We start from the raw sequence: 17,816 nt of genomic DNA, 5'->3' as shown, positions 1-17,816 counted from the left end.
GGTGAGAAATTATAGAATGAATATCACATGTACACCATGGATTCTTGGATTCATTATGATCTAGAAGGATACATTCATGCCTATAGGAAATCATAGAAATTGGGTGATTATATTCTCCAAGGCATTGAATATGAGGAAGTATTCAACAATTTGGTGTAAGAATAAGTACTACAAAAGATTCAAGAACAAAATGGGGAACTAGAAGAACAAAGGGAAACATCTAAAGAACAATTTAAAGAATTGGTTCATTTCCTTTACCACGTAGCCTTGTCTCTTTTGCATCTTCTATTATTTCATTCCACTCCATTGAAGGAATCATAGGAGGATTCTTGTACTTTGGGTTATCCTTTAGACCCCTTCTATATTGGTCCCTCATAATCTTTATATGTTTGGATACTCTTTTGATAAGTAGGGCACTATCAAAAATCTTTTTTTCCAAAAAGGTCCTCAAAAGATGTAATGAGCTGATTTTTTTTAGGACCTTGTTCATTCCACCTTTAAAAAAAATAAAAATTGTTAGATCAATAACTTTAATATAGTATAATAAATAGAAAAAAAGAAAAATATTGTAGCAATGACATGAAACTACATACCTTTTACATATGGTGGGTCCAAACAGCTTAATGTCATTTCAAAAACATGATCATAGAAAACATCATTTCCTACAAAAAAATCATGGTATTATCAATCCAAAATGAGTTATGTATATGTAAACTACAATTGCACTATAAATAATAACAATTTTAAAGCACATAGAAGCTTTGGTAATTTTAATGAAAACATATTTTTCTTGTCTAGCAACAATGTCCCTGCAAATGAACTAGTACTAGTCACATAGGCTGCTCTTGGAAATGGTTCAACTTCAATATTACTAGTCTCTATTATGAAAAAAATAGATCCATGAGTGTAAAATCTACCCAACAAAAATAAATTTCATGATTAGAACATTACAAAATATAGCAAAAAAAGGTTTTAGTAGTTTTACTTGGCATAGTCAAAGATGTATGCAAGCTCCTTATTGTCAACAATATAGTTAGCAATATTAAAGCGATGGCCAAAGGAGGTATCCAAAATTCATCATAAGTTGAAGAATACATTGTTAGAAAAGACATTTTCAATGGAGAAAGATCAAATGGGATACTAGCTAGAAGCATCAAAAATCAAAGTTAAGTGTTATAATGTTGATGAAAAAAAACAATGTTGCACTAGTAGGGCTACAATCTCCTTTTATTTCTCATATTGTTTCACATGTAGCCAATGAACTTCATGTAATAATTCTTTCCTTTGGAGAAACATATCCAACTCTCTCATCATATCAGTATGGAATGATTAGTTTCTATGGGAGAAATGGATATCTTCTTATTGTGGTTGCATATACGGATAATATGTATGGAATGATGGCAGTTGTAGTTGTGATTGGTTTCTATGGATGGAAAGATATAGTTCTAAAATTGCATTTTTTGGTGCACAAGAGCTAACTTGCATATGCATACTAGGGTTATCTTTGTATAACTACATTAGTGCAAAAATTTGATGCAGGAATGTGGTGTACAACTAATGCATTCTTTCTTCTCATAGGAGTTGTTTTATGGACTTTGGAGCATAAATCAAATCTTGATTTTCAAGAACATCCAAAGGAGCAAGCCATATTGTTAGCAAATACATTTGCAACATTATTTATTTTCTTTTGTAATATATAAATATCAAAGTTAAGTGTTATAATGTTGTAAAGAGAAAGTGTGAATTACATTAAGGTTGTGTACTAAAACCCTCACCATATTGACCACGTGGTCTCACAGGTGTCACAAAATATTGTAAAAAGAACACATAATATTTTAGATCATGACCCATAAGATAATATAAAATATAAAAATCCATTTAAATTTTATTATTGCTTAAGATTAATTATTGCTTACCTTCAAAGAATTGACTATAAGTATCAATTCTTCTTTTAGTGCCTTTGTCTCCTCAGTTATGTTTCGATCAAGGAAAAGGTTAAGAATTTCATCACTATATATTTTTTTATAAGTTTATGGGCCATGAATAAAGGGTTAGTGCTACACGTGATGTCATCTACAAATGATGCCTAAGTTTTAGATCATATTTGATCTACTATCATTTTCACTTTTCCCTATCAATAAGTATCAAGTTGTGACATCAATATCGGTAAAATTTCATCAAAACAACTCCAAAGCCATAAAAAAATGAACATGCTAATATGAAATTTTTTCCTATATAATTTGTACAATTACACAAATTAAGCTTTATCTTCACTAAAGAAGGTGTGTAAGCTAGCACATCCATGTCTATGCCTTGTGGTGTATCCATGTCACCTTGCAAAAAAGATTAGTAATTCTTAGCAATCAGAAATGAAATGAAAGTAATAGACTCATCAAAATAATTTATTAATAAAATATTAGATTTATATTGGAGTCAATATTAATTAGAGACAATTTGTTGAAATGTTATACTTACCAGTCCCATAATAGGAATTTTTTTTTTATCTACAAGATTCAAATTGTAGTCTATCAGAAGCTCTTCCCATGCACTTATTGACTTTATTGCACATACAAAAACATGATTTCCCTCGCGTGCCTCAAATATACAATTCAACCACTTATTAGTTGACACAAGTTGAGAACTATTTATAAATGTTGCAATATTCCTCGTTGCTTTTGGCCTTCCATCAATATAGATAAAGAGCCTTTTACTTTGATAATTTTCTTTGCATTGTATATAATTTGGTGACAATGCATACCCACGCATACTTTTTTTTTTTAATTGTACAATCTACATGAAATTTTTGTAATTGTAACAAGGTTCTACATATTCCATCAATTCAACAACTTTATTATAATTGAACTTTATGTCATCCATGGAAAATAGGCCCAAACCATGTAATGAAAATGGAGCTATGTGATATATCCTTTCATTAATAGAAAAATTAGTGTTAACTTGAGATAGTTTCTTGGGTACACATTCTTTCTAAATATGTGTGTACCTATTGAGCTATCATCATACACAATACTAAATGGCAACAATTCTTTCAAACTCTTCTCTTGAATTGTCAATCTTGTGAATCAACTCCAAGGTTCTAGGTGATATTGCAACCTACTAGAATCTACTCAATTGAAGATAAATGTTTTTGTTCATGAGGAGGCCTTTGTTAGTTAGAATAATTTTGGATGAGATGTAGAATTTGTTTTTTGTTTCAAAATAAAACATACAAAAATATTTTTGTATTTTTCTTATTTTATATGAATGCAATCTAACAATGTAGCCAGTATGAATTCCTATTTTAACAAGGGGTTAGTAAAGAAAATAAAAAGAACTTTAAAGAAAATAATGTGAACATAAAATCCTAACAAACATAAGCTATAGAAAACAACAAGTCTGCGAGCTAAGCTTTTGAAGAAATTGGTAGGTAACCAATGAAAGTAGGAGCAACACTTCCTTAATTCCACTGATGCAATCATCGATGGGAAACTTAATAACCGTATGATTTTTCACTCTTCATCAAATCACAAGGCCATGGAAAGTGTGATCATGTGAGAAAAAGAGTTATGTAGGCACAATTTGGTGATTTCTTTTGAAGCTAGATACATCAGTGAAATTCATAAAACTGTAGCAAACATTTGAATTAATAGATCACACAACTAGAAATAACAAAATAAAATTTTGGCTCAATCATAAATCCATGAACATAAATTCACAAAAATATGACACATTTAGGCAAGAATTACTACACTCCAAATGTGAGCACCACAAACATAATATTATTGCAAAATAATGGTGGCCTTGATTACATATTACAATCTTGTATTTATAAGAAATCATCTCCTCAATTTGTGTTAATAGTGAGCGATATCTTCATGCAATAATATTCTTTTTAATTTAATTAAAAAAATAATTATGTATAAACTAACAATCTAACTAGTGCTTAGTAGGACTCCATCCATTTTTATATTCTTAATTGGATGCATGAGCCTTTACATGTCATGAAACAAAGAAATTGAGAGAAAATAAGAAGAAGAAAGCCTTCAGTCGAAGTAGAAGTGTCTAGAAGTGTCAAAAATAGAAGCTAATCCTTCACTAGGCATCTATCAAAGTTAAACTATTGTCAGAATGTGTTTCCAATGCATGGCAAGCTCTAATCTTGGAACTGCTAGTTAACTATCAGTGCACCTTTGGAAAAAATGTACCTTGGAAGGAAGTGCATCAATGCACATGCACACCTTTGACTTCTTCAAAATTATTCCAACACTTAGTAACCAAAAAGTGGACCAGGACACCTAGTGCAGCAACACACCAGCACACTAGTGCACCTTAGAGGTCCAAAATTACAAAATTTCACCAAGTGTCAAAATTAAAATTCTGGCTTCTGGGTTTTGTCCCTCTTTATACCAGAGTTATGTCTGGATGCTTGACTTTGAATTTATCAATAATCTTAGTGATCTTTTCCACTTTTGATAAATCTAAAGCATTATACTTATCCTTAAACTTTTGCTGATAACTATCTACCTCTGTATGGGTCTCAGCAAAATCCATGAGTTTAGTATCCAACTCTAATAAGGCTTCTTCTGTTCTGAATGCCTGTCACATGTCATCATCATTAGAAGCCTCATAAAAAATCTTTCTAAACTTTTGGACTACCTCCTCAACTGGTATCAATTTCTCCTATGCATCATCTTCAAATATGTCTAGGCATGCATCATTGTAATGTTTCTCTACCTCCAAAATTTTCTCTTTGGCTTGGTCCTTGAGTCGGTGGATCTCTGCATGTAATGATTCGATTACCTTATTACCATTCGCTATCTTTTCTATACAATCATCAATCAAATCAAGCTCTTCTATAATATATACATTCATAAGTGTTATGTATCTCTTGACCTTGATTACTTGTAACAACTGTTAATCTTTTCCCCATGCACGTACCTCATCCATAATACTGAAATCTTGCTTCAAAATTGCCACCATTTTATCCATTTTTTTTTCATAGCATGTAGTAGCTTCAGATTTCCTTGGATGATCAAAATACTTTTCTCCTCAAAACTTTCCTACCACTACTGATAGGCATTCAAAAATGGGTCTAATTATACACTTCCCTTATCTCTTTTTTGAAGTATAGTGTTTAGAGTTTTCATATTCTTTTAGGATTTCATTTTTCCTACAAAGTTTCATTAGTTCTACCCCATCCTATTCTAAACTTCTAAACACCTCCTTCATCCCCATTGTGACCATCAACTTGGCTATATCTAATGTGGTCTTTCCAAGAATAACCTCTCTAATTTGATAACCATGTGGAATCAAATCCTCTACATCTGTATCAGTAGGAGGAATAGCCACTTGTGCAAATAAATCTTGGTTTTAGTCACTGTTGATGAATTTTAATGCTCTAGCCTCTTTTGATGGGGACTCAAGCTTTCTTAGAACCTTAATCAACTCAATCATGTCCTCTTCATTGGCATTGAATTGTTTCTTTTTATTTCTTATCATTTTTTTTGCAACCACCTTGGGACTTGTTCCACCAAAGGACTACCTCTTGAGGATGAAGGAGTATGCTCTACTACCCCTTTTCCCTTATTGCTCCTTTTTGGGATTCTCTCCCTCTATGAAGGTTCTTCCTCTCTAGTTTCTATTTTAGTAGAGCCCACAATTATTACCTTGGTGTCCTAGGAAGCTTGTTGAGGATATTGAACCATTTGAACTTCCTCAAACACTTCATTGGTTGATACTTGTTGTGGCTCTTCCTCTTGTTCCTTTTGGATTTTCTCTTCTTTGACTCCTAATGGTAGGGGAGTAGTAGAGACTTTGTCCATAACTATGACTTGCAATGGGTATGGAGGGGGAATCTTAGGATCTTGTGCTTCTAGTGCCATTTGAGTCCAGTCTTCCTATTGGTGTTCATTTGTTGGTGTATCCCTGATCTTATCCCCCACCAATTCTGTACCCATGGGCATGAAATAAAAATTTGACATCTTAAAGATATCAATTCACTCCACATCCTATTCATCAATCCATTGCTACATTTCATCCTCTAATGTGGTCATCTATAGAGGTTCTTCTGGGATTGATGGTAGTGTAGTAGTGAAACTTCTTCTTCTTTCTTGTTTCGTGGCTCTTGCTAGCGGAGTTCTCCTATTTAAAGGTACATTTCCCTCATCATCTTCTTCTTCCTCTTCTTCAGGAATAGGTTCTAGAATAGATGGGAAAGAAACTACCCTCTTGATCATCCTTTTCCTTTTCTTGAATGAATAATTAATCTTTCTTCCTTTCTTGGGCACAGAAGGGGATGCTATTCAGTCTGCCGAGGTGGAGAAACCTCTTGAACCTCAACTTCTGTCTCCATTTGGTTGGTGGAACAACTGGTGGCAATTGTGGGTCATCTTGAACTTATGATGCCCCAAGATCCTCAAACCCTTGTACATTTACTTCCTCTTACTTTGGGGTTGCTAGGATCTCACCCTCTTTTGGCTCTACTCTTTGAGGAGAATTACTCTTTCTTTTGCCCTTTCCTTCTCTCTCCTGAGGGTGATAGTATCCAACTCATTAGTCAAGTTGGTATACCATTTTAGGCCTTACTTGTGACTAAGCTACAAAGGTGGGGATGGTGACTTTCTTCCCTCTACCTTTGGTTGGGCAGACTTGTGCATGGAAAATTATCATCTCAAGTATTGGATCAAGTTGAAATGGTTTCTTGATCCAATCCTATGTCATTTTAATGATGTGCCTCATCCTATGATCAATGTCAGAGTTCTCTTCTCTATCAACCTCAACATTCATTATGGGTCTTTCCCTAATTTTATCTATGTTGAATAGAGGATCAAGCAGATTCCCTGAGTCTTGTTGCAATATCTCCAATGGGATCTTTATTTTTAAGGCATTTTACACCAAGTACAAATTCATTCTACAATAATCCCTTATTCAGATATCATAGTCATTTTTAGCATTCATCCAGTGATCATTGATGGCTTCTTTATGACAGAATTCTTTTCTTGCCAAATATTGTACCCTCCCGATATTGTCAAAACATGGCCTTGGAGAATTGTACTCTTCTAGTGGATATTGATCCCACTCACATTCAAAAGATGAAATATCTTGTTTGTGAAGTACCCAAAATGGTCCTATAGTCAGAGGCCATGTCCAACAATGTTTATGTTGTTTTCTAACCCTATCATATGAAAATGAAATCTATTGAGCAATATCCAAGTGGATGAGTCTATCACAAGGGTACCTTAGGAGCTTCTTTGGGTTGACTATGGTGCTAGCTACCCTTAGATATGTAAATGTTTTGAATTGAATGTAATATGCTCCAAGTACCATTTTTTTTTCCACTGCAACGTCAAACAATCTCTTGGCATAATCTCCTTCTATGCATCTAATTGTGGAAAATATGAATGTGTCATTCAAAATTTTGTACTCTTTTCTTTGATCCAAGAGCTTCTTTTTCACCAACTAAGGGTAGATTATGTATGGCCATGCATTTGGATCTTGCATGCTACCATTTATGTACAACCCTGGATAATCTATTGCCCTTGTGGCTAACAAGTACACTAGATATGAAGTCATATAAAACTTCCTTTTATTCCTTATTACCTCCATCTATTCACATAAATTTTCATTTAAAGAAGAGGCTTAATCTAGTGGCATCTTTTTCATCTTGATGGTATCAATGAAATGCACCATAAAGATGTTCAAATGTCTGGCTACTAGCAAACCCATAACCCTACTCAAAAGTATAATTGCATATCCAATGTCTTCTTTCATATATCCTTGAGTCATGCCAACTTTGCCAACATGTCCATATTCTCCACAATAATGACATCTGCACCAAGTATTGTTGTCCCATCCAAAGATTACTTTAACAAGTTGTTCAGCTAGATTGAATAGTTTGGATCTGCATTAGAATGCCTTGTGACCATGCTTCTTTCATTCGTGACAATTTCCTTCAAACTTTGGCTTGTCCTTCCATTCATTAGCTTTATGACCATGCTGACTGCAATTGTAGCATTTTCCATTGAATTTGCCTTTTCCATTTCTCCAACACTTGTTTGATGTATGACCTAACTTACCACAGTGATTGCAAGTAGGTCTTTGCTTCCTTTGGGCATCTTGTTTGGAGGTTTCACCTTCTTCCTTGTACCCAAGATCGGCTTTACCTTTTTGTCTATGAAGATTATGCTCATTTTGTTGATTTAATTGATTCATGTTTGTTTGAGATTTCATCATTCTTTCATTGATTTTCCTTTTAGTGATCAAGTCATTTTTAAAACTTTCATTGATTTGTATTTCAGATCTCAGATCACTTTGGAAGCTTGCATTTATTTATCTTTCAGTGATTAAATCATTTCTGAAACTTTTATTCTCAGATCTTAGATTCATAAATTCTTCATTTGCATTAGATAGTTGACCTACAGGATCTTCATGCTAAAGGGATTGATTATTTCTTACCTCTAAGTCTTCATTTTCCTTGTTTCTCTGTTCCAAAACTTCACATAGCCTGATTGATTGAATTTCTTGTTCTCTTTTAAGCTTTCTTACTTCATCCTGTAGAGAACCATTCTTTGCAAGGAGTTCCTTGATTGCTTCATTAGCTTTATTTGAACTGCTTGATGGTAACAGGTCTTCAACCTTTTCTTCAACATAATGATGATCATTCATTTGTCTTGCAAGTTCCTTCCTTTTTTTTAGAGATTGAGAAAGATGCTCCTTTGCTTCTTTGATTTGAGCCATGGCCATTTCTAGATCTAGCTTTTCATTTTCAATAGATTTGTCAAGTTTGAATATCTCCATTATCCTTGATCTTTGCTCAAGCTATCAAGCTTTGTCCTGAGAATGAAAAATGCTCTGATACCAATTGTTGGAAACATTCAGGATAAGATAGGTTACTGAGAGGGGAGGGTGAATCAATAACTTATAAAAAAATTAAACAATTCAGCATTTTAACCATTCATCATTCATTCATCTAATCTACTACATAAATGAAAGATCAAACATTCATTGCACATGTACACAGAGATTTGGTGACCTAGAAACCTTCCAGATAGAAAGTAAAACTAGGGTGAGGATGTTACCCACAAAACTTTGTTACTACAATATGAAGTTGGCTAGTTAAGGCTTACATTGACCACTTCTGATGATCTACCCTATTAGGAGCACAAAGGACTGCTAGGTCCACCTTGTTAGAGGATTTACAAACATACACTAAAGTATGCACTTTGTTAGGAGATTTATACAAAGACTGTTAAGTCTACCCTATTAAAGGATTTACAAAATGGATTCATCTATTAGGATGAAACAGTGGATCTAATTACAAACTTGATTTTCTAATTAGATCCTTGAAGTATAGATCACCTCTTATGACTGATGAATCTTTACTGCTCCTTGTAGACCTTGTTGAATACTCTGCTCTTCTGTTGATTTGCAAAACATTACATGTCTCTCTTGATACATTTTTCAATATCTCTCTCACTCTTGCAAATGATATAATACATTACATATATACCATCCCAATAACTATAATTTCAAGGTCCATCAAAACACAAGTGAACAAAATATTACTAAGTCAACCCAATAGTAAATAACTCAGGTTCATTGAACTGATTCGGTGACCTTCTGATACTCGACATCCACTACATTACTCGGTATCATCATGCACTTAGTAGAAGTGAAGGCTCAATCCATACTAATCACACAACATTTCTTGGAATTTTATAACCATTGGTGACTCGGTAGATATAGTGTCACTCGGTAGAAACTAACTTCTTCGTTTACCTTGCTTTTACTAGTTAAACACTGAGTCCTTTGTTTACCTTTTTCACTCGGTAAACATTGAGTCCTTTGTTTACTTTTTTCACTTGGTAAACACTGAGTCCTTCATTTATTTTTTTCACTCGGTAAACATTGCTGAACTTCTCATTCATGCGGTATCCTCTGGAATGCTTGGTGAGAACTGTTTACCTAGTGAACTTATAAGGTAACCACCGAATGCTCAATATACACTGTAGACTAAGTGATGAGATAGATAATCATTTAGAATTGAATAAGTTTTTGAACTAATGGCAAATATATCATAATTCCAACATTTACAAAAAATTTCTAGAAAGGGAGGGAATCTTAACTTCTCTAGCTAAAATCAAGGAAGGGGAAAATCTACTATACTACTCAGCCTTATCAAGAAAGATCAACTCAAATGAAAATGTATGGATAATGGATAGTGGTGCTTCTTGTCATATAATAGGATTCAAAGAAAAAATTTTAAGCACTTGAAAGTTACAAAACTGAAGGAGTTACTATTGAGTATAATTCCACTCACCCTATAAGAGATATTTGGGACATGTTCCATTCAAATAAGGGTTGGAGTCACATTGAAGTTAAAAGATGTTATATTCATACCTAGAATAAAAAGAAACCTAATTTCAGTCTCTAGATTAACTGATGAAGGATTTCAAATTACATTCAATGAAGACAAAGTTCTGCATTGGCCCAAAAATTCAAATCTTAAAAATGCCATCACCATGGGAATTAGATATGGAACTCTATATAAACTTTGCAACACTCAAAGACTAGCTCTTTATCATGAAAATAAAAATCGTAATGAAGTTTGGCATAGGAGACTTGGGCACATTGATTTCACTTCACTACCTAAGATGGAACAAATAACCTCTAGAATACCCAGCTAAAATTGAAAACATTTTAGTATATGTAAAGGATGTGCTCTAGGAAAGAATATGAAAAACCTTTTCCTCCTAGTGAACATGAGTCCAAGTCTATCCTGGAACTAATTCACTCTAATTTATGTCAGCACATGCCAACTCTTTCTCTAGGGGGTTACTCCTATTATATAATATTTATTGATGATTACTCTAGGAAAACTTGGATTTTCTTTTTAAAAGTCAAAGAATCAAATGAAGTATTATCAAAATTCAAATAATTCAAAGAATTGGTAGAAAATAAAGCCTCAAAGAAAATTAAAACTCTAAGATCGAACAATGGAGGAGAATACACTTTTGAAAAATTCAAAGCCTTTTGCACTTTTGTTGAGATTACGAGGGAGTATATTGTGCCTTATAATCCCCAACAGAATGGGGTAGTAGAAAGGAAAACTTGAACCATTTTTGAGGTTGCCAAAGCTATGCTTCATGATCAAAACCTTCACTTCTCATTTTGGGAAGAGGCCACCAATACTATTGTATACATTCAAAATAGGTGTCCACACTCTATTCTAGAGAATATCACACCTGAGGAAGTCTTTATAGGAAAGAAACCTAACTTAAGTCATCTAAGAATTTTTGGTTGTCATGTTTACATTCATATACCTAAAGAAAGAAGAACTAAGTTAAACCATTAGGGAAGAAAGGGATATTTGTTGGGTATATTGAAAACTTGAAAGGATATAGAGTATATGTTCCTAGAAAAAGATTAGTTGAAGTAAGGAGAGATGTTATATTTGAAGAGAACACTACATTAAATTTGTCTACTAGTACATATGATGAGTCTATTACAGACTTAAATGAAAATCCACCATCTAGAATTTAGAGGGAGAACATATCTAAAGATACTGAGTCAATACAAGATGTTGAAGATAGAGTCATCTCAAATACCAAAAAGAGACCTTTGTGGGCTAGGAAATTGCTTGAAGAAAATAATATTGAACCAGATGAAATTTCCAAGGAAGGTAAAAAAACCCAAAATAATTCATGTTACACTGCATTGGTAACTGAGCTTGCAAAACTTGAACCTACATCTATTGAAGAAGCTCTAACCTCTCAAGCATGGAAAGATGTTATGATTGAAGAATATAAATCTATACTAGAAAATGATGTCTAGGACATTGTACATAGACCTAAAGATGAATTTGTGGTCTCCTCTAAATGGTTTTATAAAATCAAATATGCATCCAACGAAAGTATTGAGAAACATAAAGTAAGTTTTGTTGCTCAAGGTTTTTCTCAAAAGGCAGGTATTGACTATGAAGAAACCTTTGCTCTAGTTGCTCATTTCACCTCTATTAGAACAATTATTGCAATAGTAGCTACAAAAGGATGGAAGGTGCATCAAATGGATGTAGAAACTGCCTTCTTAAATGGGGTCATAAATGAAGAAGTATATATTGAACAACCTAATGGTTTTTATTTATTTATAAAAGATAAGAACCTATATGTATGTAAACTTAAAAAAGCTCTATATGGCCTCAAACAAGAACTTTGTGCTTGATATGAAAGGATCGGAAACTATCTCACCAAATTAGGATATTCAAAAAATGAAGTTGATCCTAACATCTATTTTAAGCTTTCTAACAATTACATGATCATATTGGTTCTTTGTGTTGATGATCTCTAAATTATTGGTGATGATCATTTAATAGCCAAATGCAAACAAGATCTTGCTATTGAATTTGACATGAAAGATCTAGGGTTACTACATTACTTCTTAAGGTTAGAAGTGTGTCAAAAGAAAGACTACATATTTTAAATCAAGGAAAATATACTTAGGATATTTTGAAAAGATTTACAATGATGGATAGCAAACCACTTGCAATTCCTATGGAAACTAATCTACTAAAGTTAAAAGAGGAAGCAACTAATTTAGAATCTATTAATCCTACCCTCTACAGGAAAATCATTGGATCTCTCATGTTCTTGGTTAACACTCGACTAGATATTTTCTACTCTACAAATGTATTAAGTCACATCATGTGCGAGCCAAAGAAAATACACTTAATGGAAAAAAAGAATGTTTTAAGATATTTGCGTGGCACTATTGGCCTTGGACTAAAGTACACAAATGTTGAAATCAATCTTGAAGGTTATACAAATTTTGATTGGGCTAGTTGTTCTATAAATTGTAAAAGTACCTTTGGATACTATTATAGTCTTGGATCTGCAATAATATCATGGTGCAATAGAAAGCAATCTACAATTGCCTTAAGCTCTACTAAGGCTAAATACTTGGCAACCTCCATGGGTGCACAAGAAGTAGTATGGTTAAGAAAGCTTTTATTTGGTCTATTTGGAAAGAAATTAGACTCCACTTTGAGTCATTTTTACAATCATAGTTGCATTTAATTATTTGTAAATTCAGTATTCCACAATAGGTCTAAACATATTCAAACTCATTTTCACTACATCAGAGACATGGTAGATAGAAATGTGATAAAATTGATCTATGTTAACACAAATGGTTAGAATCCTGATATTTTCACCAAAGATCTTGCAAGAGTGAAATTGGACTATTTTAGAGCTAAACTTGGTATGACAAGTTTGTAATCACATTTTCATAAAAATATCATGAATATTAATATTAATTTGAATTTAAATTGTTTACAAACATGTTTTTTATGAAAGGTGACGATCTTTCTCCATGATTGTTTATGTCTCTATTGTAAGGTGACAATCTTAACAATAGATGACAATCCTTCATATGGAAGGATATCGGTGTCATTGTTATTAGGCTGGAACCTTTGTCAGACACATTGATATCCTTATGGTTATTAAGCCAAAATCTGTCAAACACCATAAAATCATTATGATTATTCAAATTAGATAATCTTTCTTCAAAGTGTTGAGGAATATTGGTGTCATTGTTCTTAGGCCAGATATTTTTTGGACACATTGATATCCATCATGGTTATTAGGCTAGATCTATACCAAACATCATGAAAATCATCCACATGTGCGTGGTATCCTTATTTAGATTTGTGAAGATGTTTCACCCTCACTGCTAAAGAGGGAGTGTTAAGAATGTTAGCAATGCGGTATGTGAAATTATTGTTGATACAAGACTTACATAAGACTTACATTTACATGCTTCATTTTAACCTAATTTTTTATTTATATAAAACATTGAAATCATTTGTAATATATATATATATATATATATATATATATATATATATATATATATATATATATATATATATATATATATATATATATATATATATATATATATATATATATATATATATATATATATATATATATATATAGTGATCAGGTTTATTAGCCTTGGTCAACATGTTAGCCGTTTATATGAATCAGCATTTCTAATTATGTTTTAAGCATTAGTGAATGCTATATTCACCGATGACATATCATAGTTATATGTTACAAGTGTCGAAACCAATTATATCTGTGTTGGTCAATTATATTGGTTGAGGAACATTTTATATGTCTCCTTCATAGTATGCAATCAGGATGTGTAATCATTGAAAGAAATTATTACAAGTGGCTTGAATTGTTGTTTAATATTAATGTTAACATATATCAATTTTTATTATTTATATTATACACTCATTGCTAGTAATCATTGAAAGGTGATTAATCTCTTGTAATGTGATTTGCAAATCGATGAATAGTCTCGTCTATGAGACATGTCTTTAAGAGACAATGTTATGAAGGGATTGTCTATTCTTATTTATAGGAGTAGAATCTCTATAGATAATATCAATACAAATGGGAATAAAGTCTCAAAGTTCTATTTCAATACTTCAAATTTACATAAAGATTTTTCACTCAAAGATCATCAAATAATTATATTGAATTATATACTTGTCTCCACCAATAGGATTCTAGAAATTTACAACCCTATCAATTCAATGAAAGCATTTAATTAATTGCTTGATTTAAAATAAATCAAAGAAAAGACATACAACTCATCCAAGTTGCGTTAAAATCAAAGAACCTTGTTCATTTCAATCTGAAAATTACACAAACATGGAAATGAAGACAAAATTTAGAGACATAGATATTGCAAAACCTTCCTTCATATTAATCTTCCTTGAAAATAACACATTGCTGGATTAAACTCAAGAATAACTCAAGATAGGACAAACTTTCATTCAAGATTCATTAATATTACTAGATTAAAAAATTGAATACAACATATAACATTGACACAAAAGACTATTAGACTGACTAAAAAGATAGTATAAACTCTAAAATTTATACAGACTTCAAACCCCAACTCCACATCTTAGAAATCATTTTCTAGGAAGGATTCTAAAAATTTTCATATGGGAGGACACATGTAAAAAATTGATTGGAAAAAAAATATAAAGATATTTTATATTGTTTCATTACAAAAATTCTTTGTATATGGATCAAAATTCTAGATGTAGCTACAAAACTAGCCGATGACACTTTTCAGTAGGTGCCTTTAACAAATATTATTGTCTTCATGCTCATGTCACTTTCTTTGTCTTTTCTTTTTTCCTAGTACCTCTAATTGCATCCTAACTGCATGCTTGAATTGCCTAATCACTGTCACTAGATGGTAGGGCCTTGATATCTGCAATAACTTCCCAAATAGCTATGTTTGTGTCTACATCAGTCTAGCTGGCATCCCTAACTTCATCTAATTCCTAAAGACATTTGTTCCATTTTGCATCTATTATTTCTTTAACCTCTATAGTTATTTTTGACATCTTTGTTTCTAACTTGTAGAGCATGTCAATTCTATACTTGCCCCATCATTACAGTATGCTAGGAACCTAGGATGATTTGAAATGCTATCAAAGGATGCTAAACATTCCACCAAATCCTTAACTTTTCCATCACTCTTCAAAATTGTAGGAACAAAATTTGGTGTTCCTGTGGCAATTGCTTTCATTTTATTCTAGATCAATTGCAATTTTCCACCAAAGAAACCATTTAGATCCTTTACCTTGTTGATCATTTTTTGGTGTTTATTATAGTTACCTTAGCCAAATCCTTCTTCTATGCTAGCATAGGTACCAAACTATCAAAAAATGGAGTATATGGACCCCATGCGATGAAAAGTAGAGACAATAGGGCAACAAACTCTGGACACCTATATTCAACTCCTTGCAACACAAGATAGTCACTACACACATTTTATGAGGCTAGTTTCAATAAATTTATTTTATGAACCAACAAGTTCTTAATGGTTTTAATCATAATCTCCTTGCTTGATTCCAAGTCACCTTCATCAACTTACATTGCTTGGCCTGATGCCTCCCTTGTTTTAGGTACATGGCCCTTTATTTGTACACCTCTATCCTAGATTTTTGTAGCTAATTTAATAGTGTTTTTCAATGTTATTATCTCATTCTCCATCTTTAAGGTTTTTTACTCTAAGACATATGTCATCTTCATTTCTTCCTCATAGTTCCTCTTGGTCTTGATGAACCACTCATAGGCTCCCTCCAATTGTGCTTGAAGAACATCCATCTTGTTCTTACCTAACAGTGCCATAGATGTTTGCATCCCATATATCTGGTTGTTGGAGGTGGAGTGCACATTCCAAAATATCACATTTCCCCTTGGGGACTCTTTGATTTCCATTAGGGTAGGCTTTTGATCCTCTGGAGATAAACTCCATATTGCCTTTTTTTGAGCATCAATATTGTATGCTTACCCTCTAAGTTCTCCAAGCTGATTTTCATCTTCAAATGAAATAGGCTTCTCTTGTCTTCTCATTTGTTCTAGTAGGAAAGAAGAACTTATGTCCCATCTTGGGAAGAAAATCATTCCACTTCTTCTCACTAAGTCTCTTGCTTCTTCCATAGTGAGGGTTTCATTGGCAAGATCATAGTCTTGTATCTTCTAAACTAACTCAGCAACTACCTCATTAGAATCACCTAGTTTCATTTGCAAGGATAATTTATTCTATTTCAATTTGAATGAGAAGCTCTTAAATTCTTTAGTCTTGATGAAGTTGTCATCACTCATAAATTCATTGGCTTCAATAATTCTATCATCAATCAATTGAGCCTGTAGTTGTAGTTTCTTTTCCCTTTGCTCATCTTTAGAGGCCTTAGCTATTAGATATCTCCTCCTAACATCATCAAAATATTGGGTACCCCTAGGCAAGATTTGCAAGGCTTTTTATTGAGCCCTTTGTGGAATTTCTACCATCTTCTACTTCTTATTTCTCTACTTTTCCCATTGTGAGCTTTCAGGTTGATCTTCTTCCTCATCATTGACTTCTACTATAATGTCATCATCAGAGTACTTAGGATCAACTTTCTTCCTTATTAATTTTGGCACTTAGGCTTATATCTGACCAAAAATTTTGACACATTTTTCTAATCTAACCTAGTAGTCCATTTCAAGATAGAATCCCTTAAAGGATGGATCTACCTTTTTTTATCTCCTACTCAAAACTAACAATATTATGGAGCTCGATCATCCTTTCTCTACATACAGTCTCATCCAATCTATTAGAAATAACAATATCTTCCCACATAGGTTTTGTAGGAGGTAAATTGTATCCCCTCATGCTTTTTTTAGGGCATTCTTTACTACACTGCATGGGTCATATGTTCTGGCTAGCCCAGTTAGCAATTTGTAGGCTCTTAGGTAGGAATCAATTTCCTGAAAGGAATTCTTTCCTATCTCAAAATCTCCTACCTTGGTGCATCTACACAAGAATTTTCCTTTCTTGACATTTTTTCCTAGGTATTCTCTGTTAAGTTTAATTAATTTCCAAAATACTTCTACAAACCCTAGTCTCTCAGGGAAATATTTATGTTGAATATGAGGTGGTTGAGGGCATCCATATATTCTAGTCATGATATACTCCTCAAATAGAAAGACACTCCCCCAATCATGTGCCAATTTTTTCCTAGCATCAAAACACATGTTAGGTTTAACAACCTTCCTAACACTCTTAGGAATTCTATCATTAGCCAATCCAAAAAAATTTAGAATAGGATGAACAAAATCATTATAGAAAGAAATAAAATTTGAATATGGGTAGAACCTTTTCCATACCCTTTTCCATCTTTGCACTAGTAGCCTTTCTCCCCATTCCTATGTGGATTCAAAGACACTTTGATCAAATGAATCAGA

General features: G+C 32.8%; 1 pseudogene; it reads left to right on the top strand.

Moving 5' to 3' along the window:
- Positions 1-1,050: 1,050 nt before the first annotated feature.
- Positions 1,051-17,816, top strand: part of LOC149572127 (EID1-like F-box protein 1) — a 37,628-nt pseudogene continuing 20,862 nt past the window's right edge.

This window comes from Cupressus sempervirens, chromosome 2 (assembly GCF_028749045.1).
Source record: "Cupressus sempervirens isolate cs-2001-9-10 chromosome 2, ASM2874904v1, whole genome shotgun sequence".
In the NCBI taxonomy this organism is placed as follows: domain Eukaryota; kingdom Viridiplantae; phylum Streptophyta; class Pinopsida; order Cupressales; family Cupressaceae; genus Cupressus; species Cupressus sempervirens.
Note: the sequence above shows the minus strand (reverse complement) of the source record. Positions and strands in the feature narration are given on the sequence as shown.